Source organism: Bombus vosnesenskii, unplaced genomic scaffold, assembly GCF_011952255.1.
Source record: "Bombus vosnesenskii isolate JDL3184/JDL3185 unplaced genomic scaffold, Bvos_JDL3184-5_v1.1 scf7180000014679, whole genome shotgun sequence".
NCBI classification, from domain to species: domain Eukaryota; kingdom Metazoa; phylum Arthropoda; class Insecta; order Hymenoptera; family Apidae; genus Bombus; species Bombus vosnesenskii.
Window position 1 is genome coordinate 1 of NW_022883589.1, and position 13,583 is coordinate 13,583.

At 46.1% G+C, this 13,583-nt stretch overlaps 1 pseudogene; it reads right to left on the minus strand.

Moving 5' to 3' along the window:
* Nucleotides 1-12,267: 12,267 nt before the first annotated feature.
* Nucleotides 12,268-13,334, minus strand: LOC117240488 (annotated as a pseudogene).
* Between the last annotated feature and the right edge of the window lie 249 nt (nucleotides 13,335-13,583).

Genomic DNA, 13,583 nt, shown 5'->3' on the forward strand with positions numbered 1-13,583 from the left:
TTTACTCTTATTTCTAATTGACAGAAAGTTGTCAACGAACAAAGAGCGCTTTTTCTTATTCTCTGTACCTTCGCGATGCAATCACAGAAATTCTCCAAAATGCTTCGTGTCGACTAAACAAAGAAAAAAAATTGCAGCTGCTAAGAGCAAACTACCTCCGGAATTTTCTTCGTTTCTAAGTGAACCAGGAAGAAAGAAGGGAAGGGTTAATGACGCCGAAACTGAAGGGTGGCCACGGATCGTTTGAAAGGGGCCACGACAACCGTTACGATTCAGTCGCACCTGTTCCTCTTCCTAGGTTACCACGCCGAACCATTGCGCGCTTTTACGAGCGTTCCCACGATAGTTTCCTGGCACTTGCTCGTCCTTTCAACGAAGGGTCGATCGGTTAATTTAAACTCTCGAAGGCTTTGTCCAGTCGGTAACATCGATAAGCTTAAGTCGAAATACGGATTTCTCGTAAATTCAGAATTTTATTGCCACCAGGATATATATGGAGGCGACAGATGAAGAACACGATGTAAATTAGATTTCTTGCTTTTATAGAGAAGCAATTTTTAAATTGTACACCAGTCGTCGATCGGTTCTGTAGATCGTTTTTAATAACAAAATAAATTTGGTTAGTCCATAAAGGTTTGTTCGTGTGAATCTTCCCATAGATCATCCGTAACGTAAATACCGCTATAACCGGCTGCAGATACATTTTCCTTGAACATGGGGCGGCACTTGACAGTAAACTTCCCAACAGTTTACGTCGCTTGACGCACGACACAAAGACCCTATACCTGCGGACAAGATGATTGCCAGATGTCGATACATTCGTACCGAATATTTCCAGCTAGCCTAAGGACCGCTATAAATCTTAGGATTTATTTTAGCTAAGGTCCTCCAAAGAGACAAACAGTCTTTGTTTATCAGTCTCGAAGTCGACCACCAACCACGGGGACACACGAGAAATCTGCTATCTCTCACATACGACGCTGCCCGCTAGCAACACCCTCTCAAGGGCAGCTAGCATCCTTTTCCAACGACCAACACGAATTAGCCAATAAACATTAACGTACATTTCCCTCACTTTCCGAAGCAAAGCTTTTCTCAACGAATCCGATGCCTTCGCATCATTAGACACATCCCAACGAGTCTTCCTCCGCAGCAGCATCGCGACAAAAATGTCAGTCTATTACCGCGAGTTACCGCAGTATATCACGATCGTTATACTTACACGGTTCGAGCCGAATAATTATCTAAGCTCGCGACATCTCGTGCAATCATTGTCCGCACTCGCAGCGTATCTCGAATCGTAGCTATCCAAGCTCTATCTAAGAACCGCGCATTCGCGAACCGAATACAATCGCGAATCCTGCATCAAGTGTACTCATTGACATTAGAGTGAATAAACATTTATCGTTCAAGAAATCTGAGTTTTCCTTCCGACCCTATCACGACATACCACCTCAAATTGGTGACCCCGACGTGATTATCCCCGAGTGCTCGTGAAATGTAACACAATGAATCTAAATCAGTTCGAAATGACCAATACCGCCCACTCCGCACGTACGAAGGCCGGCAGGGACAACGCAGACTCGATTAGCGCCCTTCTCCGCGTGCCACCGTTCTGGTCTGACGACGTCGACTTGTGGTTCAAGATGCTGGAAGTGCAGTTCGAAACTGCCCGGATCACTAGTGACCAAGAAAAATACCAGGTCGTCATCGCGAATCTCGACAAGTCGCACGCGAGATTAATTCGAGACGTATTCGACGCCGCACCGGCGACAGAGCGTTACGTCAAAAAGGAGCCCATCAAGCGATTGGGAGAGTCGTAGGCCAAGAGACTCCGACAGGTAATCGAGAACGAGCAAATGGGGGACAGGAAGCCCTCTCAGTTTTACCGTGATCTCAAAAGCCTAGCCACCAATTCGTTAGCAGACGATGTCATTTTCACCGTCTGGGAAGGTCGACTTCCACAGCGCATACGGAGCATCCTAGCCTCTGTACAGAACAACGATCCGGACTCCCGCATACAAATTGCCGATAACATTTACGAAGCCACCCTGGAATCAGGGCAGATCGCCGCGACCAGCGCAGGCCGACTACCTGCGATAACCCTCCCACCTGGCCAGAATAGCGGAATAGGCGACGCCATGGCAGCCTTCGCCAACTTGGTCACCGAGCGGGTAGCGCGAATGGACGCCCATATGAGCGAGATGCGAGCGCTAGTAGCCGAGCAAAGAAGCAATGAACACCGTAGGGCACGAGTACAATCACGCTCGCGTACACGATCCCGCCGCCGTTCGCGCCCTCGCGATACGCTGCGGCAAGACGGGCTGTGTTACTATCACACACAGTTCCGAGAAAGCGCGAGAAAGTGCACACCCCCTTGCTCCTGGAACTCGGAAAACCGGACCAGCCGTCCGTAAAAGCGGCAAACGACGACGGTTTGGCATCTCGCCGCATATTCGTAACGGACAAGAACTCGCGGATCTCCTACCTCATCGACACCGGCGCAGATGTTTGCGTATACCCGCGCAACAAGCTACACGGACACGTGAACAGAAGCGAGTACGAGCTGTTCGCGGCCAACCTGTCCCTACCTAAACCTGTCCCTACGCAGAGCATTTAAGTGGGATTTTACCGTAGCCGACGTCAAAACACCCATCATTGGCATGGATTTTCTAAGCCACTACGGGTTGCTCGTGGACCCGCGAAACAAAAGGCTTATCGATACGATAACACAGACGTCATCAAGGGGATACACCGCCACAACAGACGAAGCGTCCGACAAGACCGTCATCGGCGAATCACCATACCACCAACTCCTGGCAGAATTCCCGGACCTCACCCGCCCACGGATCTTCGGAAAAGAGAGAATTCGACACGGTATGCTACACCACATCGAAACTACACCTGGTCCACCAGTCTACAGCAAACCGCGTCGGCTTGCACCTGATCGACTTAAAGAGATAAAAGCGGAATTTGAACACATGATCGAGCAAGGCGTGATGCGACCATCGAAAAGCCCGTGGGCATCACCCCTGCACGTAGTGCCGAAAAAGGACGGAAACCTGCGTCCATGTGGCGACTACCGTGCGTTGAACGCCCGCACCGTACCCGACAGATACCCACCGCCACATATCGAAGACTTCGCGCAACATCTGCATAGTAAGCGAATCTTTTCAAAAATCGATCTAGTCCGCGCTTACCACCAAATTCCGATTGCGTCCGAGAACATTGAAAAAACCGCGATAACAACGCCTACCGGACTTCTCGAAACAACAAATATGATGTTTGGACTTCGGAACGCCACGCAAACATGTCAGCGGTTCGTCGACGAAATCATACGCGGGCTCGATATCGTCTACGCGTACATCGATGATTTTCTCATAGCCTCGAACGACGAAAACCAACATCGCGAACATTTGAAAATCTTGCTCAACCGTCTCAATAATTACGGCGTTGTGATAAACCCCACGAAATGCGAATTCGGCGTGCACGAAATCACATTCCTCGGATACTCGGTAAACCCCGACGGAATTAAGCCGCCGCCCGAAAATGTCGAAGCGATTGTAAAATTGTCGAAGCCCGCGAACGCCAAGCAACTACGTAGGTACCTCGGTATGATAAACTTCTACCGACGTTTCATACCGGGGGCCGCAAAAACACTTGAGCCGCTCAACGACCTGTTAAAAGGCGCGAAAAAGGGCAACGCGCTCATCGAGTGGTCGGAGCAGTAGGAAAACAGCTTTCGCGAATCGCAACGTGCACTCGTGGACGCCACGATGCTGGCGCATCCGATACCAGGTGCGCCTATCAGCCTCACGGTAGATGCGTCCGACTACGCAATGGGGGCAGTATTACAACAACGCGCGAATAACCAATTACAACCGCTAGGATTCGCAACGAAATCTTTGACCCCCGCTCAGCAAAAATATAGCGCGTACGATCGCGAACTACTCGCGATATACACCGCAGTCAAACATTTTCGACACGCCTTAGAAGGCAGAAACTTCACAATATAGCGACAACCGTTGCCTCGGCCCTCCTCTCTACATAGATAGCTCGTTTCGGCGTACCTTCAAAAATAACGACTGATCAAGGACGCCAGTCCGAATCAAACCTATTCAATGAACTATGCCGGTTGCTCGGCATTAAGCATTTACGCACAACAGCCTATCACCCCGCATCCAACGGAATGGTAGAGCGCCTACATCGACAATTAAAAGCAGCAATAAAATGTCACAATACGAGCAACTGGGTAGAAGTCCTACCAATTGTTTTGTTAGGCATAAAAACCGCTATCAAGGAGGACCTGAACGCAACGGTAGTCGAAATGGTTTACGGTACTGGCATACGATTGCCGACAGAATTCTTCGTACCAACGAAGCAACAGGCCAACTCGGAATTCGCGAACCGTTTAAAGGAGCGAATAGAGAAAATCAGTCCTCACCCGATTACGCGACACGGCGAGAAGAAAACCTTCGTGTTCCGCGAGCTCGAAACATCACCATACGTATTTATACGCCATGACGCTCCCAAGCTCTATCTTATAACCGCGCATTCGCGAACCGAATACAATCGCGAATCCTGTATCAAGTGTACTCATTGACATTAGAGTGAATAAACATTTATCGTTCAAGAAATCTGAGTTTTCCTTCCGACCCTATCACGACATACTACCTCAAACAAATAAATCAAAATCGTATGTTATAAATAAAATCTGACTTCACGAGGTGTTGATCCCTCATAAAAGAAGTCTTTTATATCTCGCAGATGATTCATAACATGACGTCTACTTTAACTTGTTCCTTATACCTCCTTGTCGAAAAAGTTAATAGTTTACAAATTCGAACATTACATATGTGACGGAAGAAAAGAGAGAGAGAGCGTTTCGTCCTGGGACTACCGGTGGACTTGTCAGTAAGGCTATGCTCGGTAGTCCCTGCCTTAGACGTAGAGTGAGTCTCGCTAGGTGCGGTATTTATATCAATCGCTCGTATATTCGACCCCTAGAGAGTTAGACATGTAGTTTGGTTCCTGGTGTCGGGTGCTTTCCTGAGATTTAGTATCTATACAGCGCCCGGGCAACCCTAGAAGCCATTTTCGGAGTTGGGATACGCCCAACCAGCGCACTCGGTACACAGTACCGGTTACCTAATTTTTCGCCCGCAGGAGGCTCTTTCGTCTCAGGTCAAACGGGGCGCTTTCCAAGCCCTTCCGTCTTCCGGGACGGTATCCGGAGCAGGTGGGACGCTGCTCACCCGCCGAAGGCGGCTCAGGGGACTTTGTCCCCCTTAATCCAGCCCTCTTGCCAGCACTTGGCCACAACCACTGCCACCACGAGTCCTTGCCCAAGTTGGTCGAGCCAAGGGTTCGCTACGCCCTCAGGGCTACACTCGACCGCCCGTGGTACCGTTCATTTGTCAACGGTGGGACCACGCATGTGGATGTACCGCCACGTATCTGCCGCACGGTTTACCTGCACACCGTACGGTCAGACCCAGATGAGACTCACGTAAGCGGGAGTTGAGGAAATGTACCTCGGCGGCTCTCCCGACGGTCTCACCCTTGGCATCAGGATCGTGGGTGCGCTACTACCCATAGGTTCCGTGGCGAAGACACAGTCTTACACCACGGCATCCTTCCTTGCGGTGTACATAGAGGACTCACGTAAGCGGGACGCTTGTCCCGACGGTCCTCCCTGGCTGCGGGACCGTGGGTTTGCCAGCCCCCATAGACTCGCTAAAGCGAATCCTCCCTGCGGAGTAGAGAGTTAGACAGACAGACTCGTTGTCGTCGTAGCCCTCTAGTGTTGGCGGTTGGTACCCGCGGCTCGACTTGTCGGCGTCCTATTGATACCGATCCGCCACACATATCTACATAACATCGGCCATTATATTTGCCAAACCAAATTTGTTTTCTTGTAACGTTCTGTGATTAATTAATGCTACAACAAACTTAATATAGATTGTCACGTGCAAAATTTGCACGATAAATCAGATGACTACGATACAATCTTCAAATACGATCGTATCTTTCGTATACAAATTGATAGTTTCCACCTAACTGACAGATTTTTATACCCTTGGAAAAATAACGTCTTGACGAACAATTCACGCCAATCAACGCCAAGAATGAATCACGCAAATTCTACTGGAAGTCCTCTATTCACTTTTTCGATTTATCATCAGCTGGAAACATCAAAATTATCGGCTGGTGATTGGGAATTAATCGAAAAATAAATTACAAGCATTGAGACACGCGAGTGCCCGTTTCTTTCTCTATTTTTCTGTCTGCTTGTTGGAATATTAAGGCGCAGTCACGGCCCGCCAAATTTATTCCCGTTCCGTAGTGCCCTGTGTCGGTGAAAAAAGTTTGAAATGCCGGATTCGAAGGCGTGGAATGCCAACAGCCACGACAGAGAGCCCTCTTCTCTCTTTCTGGTGGAAAGACGAACGGGTGCACGCGTATGCTCGGACGCTCTGACGCACGAAGAACCGCCCGTGAACAGAAACCAGACACGCGTGTAACGTAAAACCGGGCCGTCGATGAAAAACGAACAAGACTTTCGCGACCGATGGGCGTTTTCAATGACAGATCGAATCGTTCAGTTTCACGGTTCGTTCGGGGTCACAGTAGCGTTCATCTTGGCATAAAAACGCGCTAGAGACGATTTCTCATACATTGGTTAAAGTTGATGTGTGTTTCGGCGAATTGTCGTTTGGAGGAGCGATACACCTAAAGAAACGCACATATTCATAAGAATCTACGTTTCGTATTCTTCGTATCGATATCTTTATTTTTATTGGTCGTATCATATTCGATGTAATAGTTGGTTTTTTAGCTAGTGAATTAACAAGATTTAATAAGAAATTTAGTACAAATGCTCCATGCGTCGTGTTTGACACGTCGTTGTTAAACTCTCATTTATAGGAAATTCAAAGCTGTATTTTCTCACCCAGCTTAAACCTTACGAACTCTTTTCACACGTTTCACCCGTCATTGAACGAAACGATGAAAACGTTCATCCATCCACGTCTCTCCAGTAATAATCCAATTAACCTGTTTCCCCAATAAGTCGAAATCCGCGATCGAAACGTGAGATCGCGAAGAAAAATGCGCGCCTACTTTAGGATCGCGCCATCTAACAACGAAAGAAGAAAACTTCGTGAGCCAGCAACTACTTTGTCCAAAAGTGGCTTTATTCGAAAAGTCTGCTGTTCAGCGTGTTCGCGCCAGCAGCACCAGAGATCCCTTATTACGGACCATTTAAGTAATGAGCCGGCACTTAGCAGCGCCGCTTGTCTTTCATTCTTCTCGTGTCTCTGTGATCGTCGTCGCCGTCGTTGGTGTCGTCGTTGGACCTGTGTCATACTTCGGCTTTTTTTCCTTTCATCCTCGCGTCTCAGACTCGGTAGCGTGGTACGGAAGGAGGGACGGGCACCGAGCTTCGAGTGACAATGAGCAAGCGAAGAGGAACGGCCGTCTACTACTGGGACCCACCATTAAAGTTCGTGCTTCTTTCGGAGCACGTCTGCACACCCCAGGGCTCCTTCTCCTTCGCTAACAATGCCACTTTGCAGACTTCGCAGTTATCTTCAGCCGGACGACCTTCGGCTAAGGCTTCCTAGCTGGCGTGCACCAGAGACACTGACCGAGAACCCTCTTGCTTTTGGTCTTTCGTTGCCAGTTGACTCATTCATAGGGAACACCATTGTCGGAGAATTAGTTTCAGAACGAAGGAGAATTGTTGGTGATCTTTAGTTAATTTAGAGCGGAAGGTTTCGTAATTTGTAATTTGTAGTTTACAACAGAAATTCCTATTGTTTATTAGGGAACTTATGCCGCAGTTCCTTACATTTGAGGGAGGTCTATGGTAGAAATTTTTATGGTAGAAAAATATCGTAGGAGTCAGCCTCCATTATTAATAATACGGATACAGCTGTGCATATTTTACTTTGTAATTTTAACACGAAAATATCCAGTGATCTTCGGAGTATTTGAAAACATTTTGGAAACAATTAATTTGTTAACTGCGGAGTTTATTTCCTTACATTTGGGGAAGGTCTATGGTAGAAATTTTTATGGTAGAAAAATATCGTAGGAGTCCGCCTCCATTATTAATAATACGGATACAGCTGTGCATCTTTTACTTTGTAATTTTAACACGAAAATATCCAGTCATCTTCGGAGTATTTGAAAACATTTTGGAAACAATTAATTTGTTAACTGCGGAGTTTATTTCCTTACATTTGGGGGAGGTCTATGGTAGAAATTTTTATGGTAGAAAAATATCGTAGGAGTCAGCCTCCATTATTAATAATACGGATACAGCTGTGCATATTTTACTTTGTAATTTTAACACGAAAATATCCAATGATCTTCGGAGTATTTGAAAACATTTTGGAAACAATTAATTTTTAACTTTTTAAAGTTTAATTTCAAAAATGCCTCTATGGGGTGAGCAGGTAAAATCAAGCAATAACGAATAAACACGTCGAACGTAGTTAAGTGGTTAAGAGCACAAGAAGACAGTTCTTCGCATACCCGTCGACACTCGGACTATTCCTTCTAGCTAAACAGCTCTCTAGGAGAAAATCGAGCATTCCAATTCAGCAGAATCTTGAATTGTCTGGAAGCCCCGGAGGCAAAGCAGGGGAAACAACCGTTGAGCGAAAGGACGAGGAAAAGAGAGAAAGAAGGGAAACGAGAAGCGTCCGGTGACGTTGCAATTTTAATCGTCCTCCGGTTATCTCTTCTGGGCACACTGCGATACTGTGACACAACCGGTAATATTAACTTAGCAGACAGCTGTAAAAGTTAGTCGTGGTGATAATGTAGCATAAAGAATGGCTGTGTCCTGTGTCATCGAACGATCGATAAGCCGCTAGTTATCAATGTCCAAGCTAGATCTATTGTTCAGAAAAGAAAACAAAGGATGGTCGACCACAGAAAACGGTACACTTTCTTCCCTAAAGGCTATTCTGCCAGATGTGGTTAATCGAAGCAGTAGCTCAGATGTAAACTGTCCTCTTCTCTTTACTCTTAGTTAACCAATAGTTGGGCGAATCACCAGAAATTTACAACAGGGGCCCCAATCGGTGACCTGGAAATTCTGGGGCCTGAATACCTGTCTAACGAACACCTGTCTACTTCGATCAGTGTTTGCGTTACCGTTGCTTACCACCAGCCAAAATAAATAATTACAAAGCATGATTTAACACTAACTCTACCAGGCCTGGTCAAAAGGCCGTGTTTCAACATTTAATTTAGAATTGTACAGTCATTGTTGTTTCTTCTCTTCTTCTAACTTTATATAGATTCTTACGTCAACAAAAATTGAGAAATTGATTAGTCGGATAATATAAGAATTTACATAAAGTTGGAGCTAGCGTTAAGATAATAAATTCGCACTCTTATAAACCGATTTATAGAATACTGCTCCCACTATAGTAAAATGAAATATACTATAAATAGACGAAGAATTTCATATGTTGCTTAAAAACGTTTCTCGCAAAGAACCAATCTTTAATCTAAATATATATATATCCAAACTCCGGAATATACTCTGCCCGTTCCCAAATCTCATTCTATGCTAATTTGATTATCTGAAATCGCAGTGCACGAGTTTCAAGATCGACAGCTAATTTCGTCCGTGTCCAATCTTCATTATTCTCTTCTTCTCTGTTATTTGTTCTCGAAACAAAAGTTACGATACGTCTCTGTAGTTGCATACATTACAATGTTAACGGCTCGTTCTCCAACATTTCGAACAGCTTGAACAAATCTCGTTCCAATGGCCTGCCAATCAAGCCTAGTTGTGGAATAACGCAACACGCACAATATCAGCCGCATCTTCGTAGTTTGGTACATTAAAATAGTCAGTGGAATATAGTGGCATAGATTTGACTGCGAAATCCTGGGACACTCTATATAAGGAAAGGACCCTATCAAGGGAAGAACAAGATTCGAGTAAAACCTGATCGAACAGTAATATTCGTTGGAAAAACTTGTTAGATGGTAATATTTGCAGGAAAACATCGTCGCACAATTACGGTCACAAGGGAGACATGGTCACACGGTAACATTCGCAAGAAACTTTAATATGCCAATCACGCACAACGTCTGGATGCTTTAAGAAACAATGATCTTTCTATCTGCCGAAGAGCACACGACATTTTCCCACGCGAATCAAACTCGCCACGCGATAAAAGACCCGCCATTGGCCAAAAAACTGAGCGAAAGAAAAAGGACGGAATTAAAGAACCGAAGAGAAAACTCAAAACGGCGTGTCCGTTGAGGGTAATCACAGTGTTACGACCGTTCGCGGAGAGACGCGGTCGCGAGGAAAACGCGTCAGCGAGAGGCGTAAATTCTCGCTACGATTCGGTGAATCGACGCCGCGAAGTAGTCGTTCCCCTGTTTCGGTTAAGATAACAGAGGTGGTTAAATGAATATGACACAGCAGAGTAAGTTATATTTCACCGTTTATTCCAACAACTTATAACGAAGACAGTTACGCTGGTGCGTATGTACGAGATGAGTGAGTGACTGATCTACGGGTGTGTATACCCGGTTGAAGGATGTTGACCGTTCGAAGGATGTAAAATCAGTACTGTCTTGGGAGACGATGCTGTCTCCATCCATCGGATTTGTTGGTGACGATTTTAGTTAGGAGAGTGAGGGAATAGGCTTCGTTGTTAATTGGTCACACGAAGGGTCTTAACCGCCCTCGAGAGAAGGTGGTTAGTGGGAGGAAAGTTGCAGCGTACGTGAGAAAAACTAACTTTCCCTTGTCACGCCGTGGTAGACAATAGTCTTTGGAAATTCTTCGGAAACAGACGTTTGTTTGGGTTTGAAGGACCTTTACTAGGAAATCTATGAGATTTATGGAAGGTACTTGAGACTGTTGAGGGTACGCAGTGAGTATCCGAAGACATCTGGTTGCCATATTGCCCGCGGTGTGTGGCCTCGGCTAGGTAGAGTGTTACGCGACGTAACACACAGTGATTTGGCCGACGATTTCGGCCAATCTGCATAACTTAACGCGCGTTTCCATTCGCTAGTAATTAGAGTCGGCGATGCTTACTTTGTCTCGGTCGGCAACGAAAAAGATAAAAAAGAAATCCGATTGACCAACGATAAGGGAACTTCCGAGCAGAAACCACAGATCCCATCTCGAGGAGTATGTATCGTCTTTAACGAGCCTTATTTTCGCTTTCGAGTTGCGTGTCACGGGAGGCGAGCATATCTATATTCCCTTTGTAACTTGATCTGCACTGCACTGTGTGTATTCGATAATATTTTTCGCGAACGTGCGTGCTGAATTTGCTGGGAGAATTATTAGGTAAAACGGAGAATATTGCAATTTCTACACAAAGGGCGTGTCACGATCTTTCAGGTTGGTCACAAATTAATATAGCGTAGTCTATATAAAAAAATCTTACTAATAAAATTATTATACGATTTCCTGCGTGCACGACGCTCGAGGAATAAACGAAAGTGTAATTTTCATTTTCAAGGTTCGCGTCACGAAACATACGCATTTACGGATACATCTCACCACACAGTATCGTATTGTGATTGCAGACACGTGTTTGATCAGCAAAAACGGGACACGCGGTCGGTGAACGCTTGCACGTCAAGTACAGGATGTGAATTTTTGCGTTTCGTCCTCCAGGCCGCGTGAGAAGAAACACTAGACAGGCCTCTGATATATCGCACGGGATACGGGACACTGCGTTTGTTCCAGACGCACACAGATAGGCCACGCATGGACGAATGAGAACTTATATTCCGGCACAAGGATAATGATTGAGGATAGCGTCGCCAGATTATAGAAATTAATGGTAATCATCGTTCGACCGCGAATCCCGCGAATTCCCAGCTACCAGGAAAATGCTTATTTTTCTTTTCTTTATCAATACCTAAGTAAGTTTGAAAAGTTACATGTACAACAGCAACAATGTAAATATGGATGCTGTTGACATTTAGGAGGGAAAATGTCGATGACTATGAGAGTCCTCTTTCCATCATATGTATAGTTCGGATTAAAGGATATTTGTATCTCAACGTTTATTTGCACTTTTAGAAGTTTCTCTTTGTGTATTTTGTTTGACTTCCGAATTTTCAAAGATAACAGTATCTTAAGGATACAAACTTTAAACGTATATATTTTTCACACCTTGTTCGACCTTCGGGTTGAGTAAAGTACGGATTATGTACAAAGGTATTTAAAGCGTTATAAATCACAGATTTACCCAGCGTGGCATAAAACGAAAACTCTACTCACCAATGTCCTTGATACGAAGTCTTGACGAGTTTCACAGTGAAGAGGAACTGTATAGCGCACATGAGGAGACAGCAGAAGTTTAGGGAGAGGGCGAGTGCGCACAGCGCTAACGTCACCTCGTAGACAATCGTATACTCTTCCGGGCTGATCAGGCTACTCGGCGTCACCGTTAACGGTGAGATCTTCAGCAAGAAGATCAACGAGAGTAGCGCCAGTAACAACGACACTAGACACAATAAACCCAAACTGGTCAACGTCTCTTTCGCGCTAACCTCGTGGTCCTTGTGATTCCTTGACAGGGACGACGACCAGGAAGCGTTCAAGGGGTACGCCGTGGAACCGGGACCGGTTAACTGTCCCCCGGTAGTCGTACCCTGAAGAGCAGGTGCAGGCGAAGGTGTCGCCTGACTGGGTAATCTGGACAGTCTCGAGATATCAAAGCCTCCATTCGCTTTAGGTCTGCTGTCCTGGTGCAGCGGCGCGGGGATATCACCCCCAATGTAGTCGACAGATTATTATTATTGTTATTGTTATTCCCACCGGCAACAGGACTGACGCTGTTCACAGAATGCTTCGACGTGGACAACGTGGACAGATTAAGAGCGTGCGAGTGATTCAATCGTTGAGAAAGATTGTTCACGCTCAACTGAGAATGATTCAAAGGGTGTCTGTGAGTGGAAGATGGCGTGGTGGCAGCCTGATGCACGTTGGCTCTTTGATGGACCACCGAGTCGTAAACGTCGACTCCCCGTCCTTGGCTGCCCCCTGTCGTTCCACGAACGTTGCTGTTTTGGTTGTAATGATGGTGTTGCTGTTGATCCTGTTGGTGACCAGAATGATGGTGGTGGTGGTGGCCGCCGTGCAACGAGCCCGAGCTCGCCTGGTAGTCATTGTGCTGGTGCCTGGAGCCCGCTGACGACGGTTGCCCCGTCAGGATATGCTTCAGCATTACTCGACGCTGGAATGCCTGAGGAAGACTGCGCTTCTTCCTGCTCCTCTACATGGCGCTACGCGGGACTCGCTTCTGAGCACGTCTTTCTCGTTGGAGGTTTCTTCTTTCTTTTCTTTCCCAGTACAATTTTTACACAATTCTTTCTCTCTTTTATCATTAAATTACCTTTAATTCTTAACGACCTTTAATCTTTGTCTCTTCTTTCCTATATATATATTTTTGTTTACTTTTCTCCGTAGCGAATTTTGTCTTTCTGACGCGGGATTAGGTTCCTGGACTTAGGGAGTTGCTACACGCCAGCTCCACCATGGCGACGGCATTCACTAGGCAGCCTACATAGCCACC